Here is a 9,268-nt window from a genome sequence, read left to right on the forward strand (position 1 = left end):
GACTTCTGGTCAAGAAGGAGGCATAGGTAAACAAGGCCACCCTTCCTCTTCCCCTACCCAATTATACATTGAAGACTCCAGACTTTTAAAGAAATGTTAATTGGACTTATTTAAGAAAAAGATGCTCAAAACTATGTACAATAAAATGACAATAAACACATGCTTATAGACAATTGAATCTAAATCCAAACTAAGGATACAAGAAAAATAGACATAGAATTACATATATGGAGAGCATTTTGATGATTGCCAGATGGGAGGGTGGTGTGGGAGAATGGGTGAAGAGATGAGGGGATTAAGAAATACAGATTAGTAGTCACAGAACAGCCATAAGGATGTAACGTACAGTACCGGAAATGGAGTAGCCAAAGAACTTATATGTATGACCCTTGTACATGAACAAAGTGGTACGAATTGCCTGAGGGGGTTGGAGGTGCTGGGCAGCAGTGGGGGACAGATGAGCAAAAATGGGAGCAAATATAACAGCATAATCAATAAAATAAAATTTAAAAAGTTTAAAAATAAAATATAATTTGCCCTGGGAAACATAAAATAATGCTTAAATATGTATGTATATGTACATGTCCATGTAGCAAATATCCAAATATAACAAGGATATTGATTCAAGTATTGTTTTCAATAGTAAATATGCATACATAAATACTGGATATATATAAATTTGAATATATAATAGTGAATACATACTTATTTAAAGCAATACCTTAATCAATACCCTTGTTAATTTTTATACCTGCTACATATATGTGTGTTTATTTAATGTACAGATATAGACATTATAGTAAATAGTGAATGACTAAAAAGAATCTGAATGTCCGTCCATAGTAGATTGTTTAAACTAATGATTATATGTTTATTTATGAAATTTATGAAGTACTATGCAGCATTTATAAGAGTAAAGTGACACCATAAATCACAGATGTTTATATATATCCACGATGTGAAATCCAAGATGGTGGAGGAGGAAGTAGAAGGTACACTGACCTCCTTCCAGGATCAAACTGAACTTACAACTAAATTTTTGAAGTATTATCTGGAATAAAGAACTGAACAATGGAGGGAGGGAAGCCCTCCTTATAACCATGAACAGATGGAAGAAACACTTCAGCACAACGTGACAGGTAGGGAGTATGGAGGAGACAAGAGAGGGCTGACTGAACTCCCATAGGCATCAGCTGAAGTGCTGGAGGGTTATTTCAGTGGCCAGGGGTTCCGCCCTAGGAGTGTGGGGTCAAAAAACCAAGCTGGACTCCACAGCCTAAAGAACCAGAACCCAAAAATAAACCAGATAACATCCAGCTATGAAAAGCGGGAGGGGTTTTGCCTGCCAGGGTGAGATGGCTGAAGTCACAGAGAACCATTTAAAGGGCCAACACCTAAAATTTCACTTGCAGCCACTTACCCTGGGGTCCGGCAAATGTTGGGGCAGAGTGAGCTAGAGATGACTGAGGAGAAGATGGATACAGTAGCTTTGGGAAGAAAGCTGAGATAGCAGCCACCAGGATCCTGGTGCTGAGTCATCCCCCATACTGCAGGAGCCATCTTTCTCAGGCAGACCACTACACTCCAAGTTGCAGCAGCCTGAGGGGAAGCAATAGCTCTGCCCACAGGAAATACTCTGCCCCACCCTGTGGTGGTTAAGCCTGACTGCTGAGTGTAGGATGACTAGATTAACATCTGAAGGAGTCAGCCATAGACTGTAGATCTCTGGTAGCCTCGAACAGGCTAAGACAAGACTGGGACATACTTGACATCACCAGATGCAGATCCAGAAAGATAAAACAGTGGTAAATACTAGATGCCACTGAGATGTATCCCATTATGGTCTTCTGCATGCTTTGTGATACTCTGTCTCCTGCAAAGCTTTGTGACATCCATTTCTTGTCCTTCAAGTTTGTGCATATTAAGTCACTAGATTTTATATTATAGTTTATTTCAAATCTCATATTTTGGTCCTCCTTTCTCTTACCACATTTTACCTTCATCTTTCCTCCTCTTATTTTCATTTTAAATTTTGTTTTCTCTCTTGCTACGACTTGTTTCCATTCCATACTCTTACTATTTCCACCCCCGCAATTTTCTCAAAGTCATTTTTCTTGTAATTGGTCATCTCACATTCTTTTTCTCACTCTTAAAATGCCTGCATTCTCTCTCCACCTTTATTAGCATTTCCTCATTGGTTGCATATACGATAGTTACTATTGTATCTCTTCAATTTTATCTGTAGATATTCACTATTTTGGTATTTCAAATCTCAAATTTTATTTTTCCCTCTCCTACTGCATTTTTCCTTTCTCATGTAGTTCTCTTTTTTGTCTCAAATTTAATTTTTCGTGGTCTTATCTTCCTTTTCATTTCTCACACAGTATTCTTTCTCCATCTAACAGCTCAAAACCATATCCCTTTCCTCTAGACATTTCTTAAGCTTTTCTCTCTTTCCTTCTTCCCTCTTATTCCCATGGCAGCTATATTAATCTTACCTCATTCGTTGTGGATAGTGTTGTAGTGAATCTTCTTCTCTTTTTTGGTTAATTTTTTTTATTCATTTACTTATTTTTTTCCCTTTTCTTTCTCTCCTTCACTATGTACTTTTTAATTTCTGCATAAACCTAATACTATATGCTTCCCTGCTCTTGCACCTTTCTGCCTTCTTCATACATTTATTAATTATGATGTGAATTTTATTTTCTTTGTCTTGCCACAATATTATACAATTATTATTGCTCTTCTCTCTACCCTCTCAAAATGATTTTTCTTTCAGTCAACTCATACTTGTCTCTACTTTATTAAAATAGTATTAAGTTTTTTACACCCTTATTAATAATAGCTCATTTGCAGTTCAGAGTGTGATTGTGGGTGGGGATTGTATTGTGGGTGTGAGTTTGTTTCTTGGTATGTGTGATTTTGTTCTGACAGCACCTGGACAGTGGATATAAGACATGGTGGGAAGAGTGACTCTCATGCAAACAGCTGGAGAGAAGGAGACACCAAAGAATAATGCAACAATAATCAAAACCAAATTATTACTAGGGAGATTACATAAGCAGCAGAAAGGGAATCCTGACATTGTCAAGTGCAGGACACAAAGGAGACTGCACCACTAAATATGACAGGTCTCCTACCATAAAATGTCACACCACGAAGACAGGGAGTCAAAGCAGATCAAGCTAAGAAGCAAAAACAAAAAGAGAAGAGTCATTTACAATGTGGATAATAAGAAACAACTCCCAAAATAAAGGAAAGGAGGAATCCCCAGAAAGAGTACTAAATGAAATAGAGGCTAGTAAACTATCACACATTGAATTAAAAATAATAGTTACATGGAACCTCAATAAGCTCAGCAAGATGTATAAAAAACTACAAGGAAGCTACAAGAAACTTATTGCAAACTATATCAGCATGAAAAAAGACATAAAAATTGTCAAAAAAATCAGGAGGAAATGAAGAATACAATTTCTGAATTGAAGAATACAGTAGAAGGAATCAAAAGTGGGCTAGATGAAGCAGAGGATCAAATCAGCGAGCTGTAGGATATGGTAGAAGAAAATTTCCAGAAAGAGCAAGAAAAGGAAAAATTCCTCTGAAAGAATGAACAGGGATTAAGGGAATTGAAGAGCAACATGAAATGTAATAATATCCATATAACAGGGATACCGAAAGGGAAAAGGAACAAGAGATAGAAAACGTGTTTGAAAAAGTAATGATGGAAAAGTTCCCTAATTTGAGGAGAAAAAAAGTCTCAAAAGTTCAGGAAGCGCAGAAGGAACCAATCAAGAGGAACCCAAAGAGGCACACTCCAAGACACACTAAAATTAAAATGGCAAAATTCAAACACAAAAAGAGAATCTTAAAGGCAACAGGGGAGAAACAGGAAGTAACACATAAGGGAACCCTTTGAAGACTAGAAGCTGAATTCTCAACGGATATTCTACGAGCCAGAAGGGAATGGTAAAAAATATTCCAAGTAAAGAAAATCAAAGGACTGCAAAGAAGACTACTCTGCCCAGCAAGGCTCTCATTTAAAATGGAAAGTGAAATAAGGAGCTTCAGAAACCAAAAAAAAAAAAAAAAAAAAAAAAAAAAAAAAGCTAAAAGAACATATCTCCACCAAACCAGCATTGTAAGATATACTAAAGGGACTGCTGTAAGAAGATTAAAAAAAAAAAAAAAAAAAAAAGGAGAGAGAGAAAGGAACAAAGGGAAAATTGCAATGAATAAACACCTATCAATAATAAACTTAAATGTAAATGGATTAAATTCTCTAATCAAAAGACATAGGGTAGCTGAATGGGTATGGAAATATGACCCAAATATATGCTGCTACAAGGGACCCACCTCAGAACAAAAGATCTACACAAATTGTAAGTGAAGGAATGGAGAAAACTATAGCAAGCAAACAGCAGAAAGAAAAAAAGAACTACTAAACTTCGAGACAGCATGGATGGACCTGGAGAGCATTATGCTAAACGAAATAAGCCAGGGGGCGAAAGACAAATACCATATGATCTCACCTATAAGTGGAACCTCACCAACAATACAAAGATGCAAGGAAAATATGACCAGCAACACTGAAAGGAAAAGAAATCAACAGAGACAAGAGGGAAAGAGAGGGGGTAGGGAAAAGGAAGGGAAGGAAAATGAAGGGAAAGTCAAGGAACATATAGCAAGGACTCATGGACAAAACCAAAGGGGAAGAGCTGAGGGAGGGAAGGAGGGAAGGGACAAGGGAAAGTGGTGGGGGGGGGGTAGGCAGAAACAAATGTATTTGAAAAAATAAATTAAAATAAAATTTAAAGAAATAAAAACAAGCAAACAGACATGAAAAAAGGCTAGGGTAACAATACTTAATTCATACAAAATAGATTTGAAAACAAAGGCCATAAAAAGAGATGAAGGAGGACACTATAAGACTCAAGGGAACAGTCCATCAAGAAGATATTACCTATGTATAAATATATGCACCCAACAAAGGGGCATCTAAATATATAAGGAAAATCTTGCAGGACTTCAAGAAGGATATAGACAGCAACACATTCATAGTAGGGGATTTTAAAACACCATTGTCAACAATGGATAAATCTTCCAAAGAAAGAATCAACAAGTATATTGTGGCACTTATTGCACTCTCGATCAAGTGGACTTAACTGATATATACAGAATCTTTCACCCCAAAGAAGAAAAATTCACATACTTTTCAAATGCACATGTAGCATCTTCAAAAACAAAGCATATGGTAGGTTGCAAAACGAGCCCCAAAAAATTCAAAAAAATTGAAATCATATCAACCATCTTCTTGGATCACAATAGCTAGAAACTAGAAACCAACCTCAAGGAATGAACTCAAAAACATTTAAATTCATGGAGACTGAATAACATGCTATTAAATAATGAATGAGTTAACAATGACATGAAGGAGGAAATCAAAAAGTTTCCAGAAAAAAATGAAAATGAACACACAACAACCAAAAACTTATGGGACATAGTGAAGGCAGAGCTGAGAGGGAAATTCATAGCAATACAGGCTTACCTAAAAAAGACAGAAAAATTTCAATAAACTACCTAACCCTACTTGTACAAACCTAGAGGAACAACAATAAACAAAGCCCAGAGAGAGTAGAAGGAAGGAAATAATCAAGATCAGAGCAGAATTAAATGACATAGAGACTAAAAGAACAGTTCAAAGGATCAATAAATCCAGAAGCTGATTCTTTTAAAAGATAAACAGAATTGAGAAGTCTTTAATTATACTCACTAAGAATACAGAGAGAGGAAGATAAAGATGGCGGAGGAGTGAATGGGAGTTACGCGGAACTCCACCCAAGACCAAAATGGAATTGTGACTAAATAGTGGAAAAAATCACCTGGAAAACAATGGAACGATAGAGGGAGAGGAGCCTTGGAGCTGCGGACCGACAGTGGAATCAACTTTCACACATCCGAAAGGGTGAGAAGTGAGGTTGAGGCTCGAGAGGGAGGACTGGGTGCCCATGGACACCAGCAGCAGAGGGACATTGAAATGGCCAGTTGGATACCCCTGAGAAGAGCAGGGCCTGAATCATAAAAAGGGACGCCCAGACAACATCACCTGAAACCAGGAAAACACACAGACAAAATGCAACCCCGAAAAGCTTAGGGGTGCTCTCTGACAGAGACAGGCATCTGGGGATGCAAAGAGACATTTAAAGGGCCAATGAAAATATTGCAGTGGCAGCCGGCCTCCTTGATCTCTGGGTAGAGGTGGCAGCATAGTGGGCTGGTGCCTGAAGAAAGATCGGTGAGGAAAACTTTGTGAAGAGAACTGAGACGGTGGAGAGCAGAGCCCTAGTGATGACTCATCTCCCACTCTGCAGCTAAAATCTCATGCAGGCATAAGAGAATCAATTAACCTGCCTTTTGTGGGCTCTGCACACAGCTTGTGCGCAGGTGAGCTAGAGTATCAGGACAGACTGGCTGGAAGAAATAGAGAATACCTGGCCAAAGGGGACACACAGCTGCATAGAGACCCTTGAGGAGAGATTGGAGACAGAGGCATTGGGGAAAGAACAGGAGGAGGAACCGGGAAGTCCAGACTCCCTCCTCATTTCGTAGTCTCCATTTTCCGCAGCCAGGCCACACCCCCAAAGAGACAGAAGTGGGCGCGCAATCCAGAAGGCCCGAGATTACAATGCGGTCCCCGGAAACAGCAGATCCGGGGCTGAAGGTGTCACAGAACTGCCCAGAGATCCTTGAGGAGAGACTGGGGACAGAGGCATTGGGGAACGAATGGGAGGAGGAACCGGGAAATCCTGACACCTTCTCCTTTCCATAGTCTCCATTGTGCACAGGCAGGTCACACCCCCAAAGAGCCAAAAGCTGAAAAGTACACAATAGACAGCCCAAACCACCCAGTACAGGTGCGCGTTTACACGCCATCGGCTGGCGAGGGTTGGCGACAGCATGTGTGGACCCGCAATGGCGCGGGCTGGCAAGGGCTACAGCAGGCCGGAGTCCACGGGGCCTGCAAAGGAGCACACAGAGGGGTGAGGACACACATGAACCTGCACCTGCGTGGTGGGCAAGGGCAAAGGCTGACCTGCACATGCGCGGGCACATGACTGCAGGGCGGTCTGCAGAAATAGTGTATCCCTAGCCAAAGGGGTCACAGAGCTGCCCAGAGACCCTTGAGGAGAGACTGGACAATGAGGCGTTGGGGATTCCCGGGGCTAAATCTTCCCTAGCCCACAATCCCCAGGTTGCTCAGGCAGACTACTCCACTGAGTGACAGCAGCTTATAAGGGGACGATAATCCCAACATCTGGAGGCACTAGTCCGCCCTGTGGTGCATAAGCCTGATGGATGAGGACAGAGTGAAAAGATTGACAATCACAGGAGACAGACATAGAGAACAGATTCCTGGAAGGTTCAAACTAATGGAACAAGTTCAGATAGGATCAAAAACAGACACCATGAGAGGCAGACCCAGAAAGAAAAGTAAAGAAAAACAAATCAATAAAAATACCTGTCTACTACCATGGAAGTTTAATCCACAAACAGGAAATCGAGATGGATCAATTGAGGCAAAAGCTAAATAAATAAATAAATATAAACTCTCACAAAAATGGGAAGAAAAAGAAGTTTTCCCCCAAATGAAAGAAAAGGAGGAATCCCCACAGAGAGAGCTAAATGAAATAGAGGCAAGGGAACTATGAGATATTGAATTCAAAACAATGGCTCTAAGGAAGTTCAATGAGCTTAGCCAGCTCAAAGAACTATGAGAAATTGCAGAGAAACTATCAGGAACTTATGGCAAACTATATCAACCTGAAAAAGGACATAGAAACTATCAAGAAGAAACAAGATGATATGAAGAATACCTCTTCTGAATTGAAGAACACAGTAGAACAAATCAAAAGCAGGCTAGATGAAGCCAAGGATTGAAACAGTGAGATGGAGGATAAGGTAGAAAAAGGCTTCCAGAAAGAACAAGAAATGGAAAAAAGACTCAAAAAGAATAAAGAGGCATTTAGGGAAATGAAGGACAACCTAAAGCACAATAATATCTGCAAAATAGGGATACCAGAAGGAGAAGAAGAGGAGCACAGGATAGAGAATCTTTTGAAAAACAATGATGGAAAATTTCCCTAATTTGAAGAGAGAAAAGGTCTCATGGATCCAGGAAGCACAGAGTGCCCCATTCAAGAGGGACCCAAGGAGGCCCACTCCAAGACACATCATCATTAAAATGGCAAATATCAAAGACAAAGAAACAATCCTAAAGGCAGAAACAGGAAGTAACATACAAGGGAGCCTCGATACAGCAAGCAGCTGACTTCTCAACAGAAACACTACAAGCCATAAGGGTATGACAATAAATACTCCAAATAATGAAAAGCAAGCGCCTACAACCAAGGCTACCCTACCCAGCAAGGCTCTTAAATAAAATAGAATGGGAAATAAGGAGTTTCCCAGGCAAAGGAAGGCTAAAAATGTACATGTCCTCCAAACCGGCTCTACAAGATATGACAAAGGGACTGGTTTAAGAAGATGAAGAAAAATAATGAGAAAAAGAAAAACACAGGTACAAAGAGGAAAATGAATAGGTTTCTATCACTAATAACTCTCAGTGTAAATGAACTAAATGCCCCAATCAAGAGACACAGGGTAGCTGAATGGATAAGAAAACATGACCCACACATATGCTGCCTACAACAGACCCACCTCAGAAAAAAAGACCTACAAACATTGAAAGTTAAGGGATGGAAAAATATTACAGGTAAATGGGCAAGAAAAGAAGGCATGAGCTGCAATACTTATATCAGACAAAATAGATTTCAAAACAAAGGCCATAAAAAGAGACCCAGAGGGACACTTTATAATACTTAAAGGAAGAATCTATCAAGAAGACATAAACATTGTAAACTTATATGCACCCAATATAGGAGCACCCAAATATATAAGGAAAATCTTGGATGACTTCAAAAAAGATATAGACAACAACACACTGATATTAGGGGATTGTAAAGCTCCATTGTCAAAAATGAACAGATCTTCCAAACAAAACATCAACAAGGATATTGTGGAGCTGAATGATGCACAGAATCAAATGGACTTAACTAACATATTTAGAAACTTACATCCCAAAGAAGCAAAATACACATCTTTTCAAATGCATATGGAACATTTTCAAAGAAAGACCACGTGATAGGACACAAAGAAAGCCTCAGAAAATTCAGGAAAATTGAAATAATGCCTAACTTTTTCTCAGACCACA

The sequence above is a fragment of the Pteronotus mesoamericanus genome, unplaced genomic scaffold (assembly GCF_021234165.1).
Source record: "Pteronotus mesoamericanus isolate MK-2021 breed Mesoamerican mustached bat unplaced genomic scaffold, CSHL_Meso_final contig_58, whole genome shotgun sequence".
Lineage (NCBI taxonomy): Eukaryota > Metazoa > Chordata > Mammalia > Chiroptera > Mormoopidae > Pteronotus > Pteronotus mesoamericanus.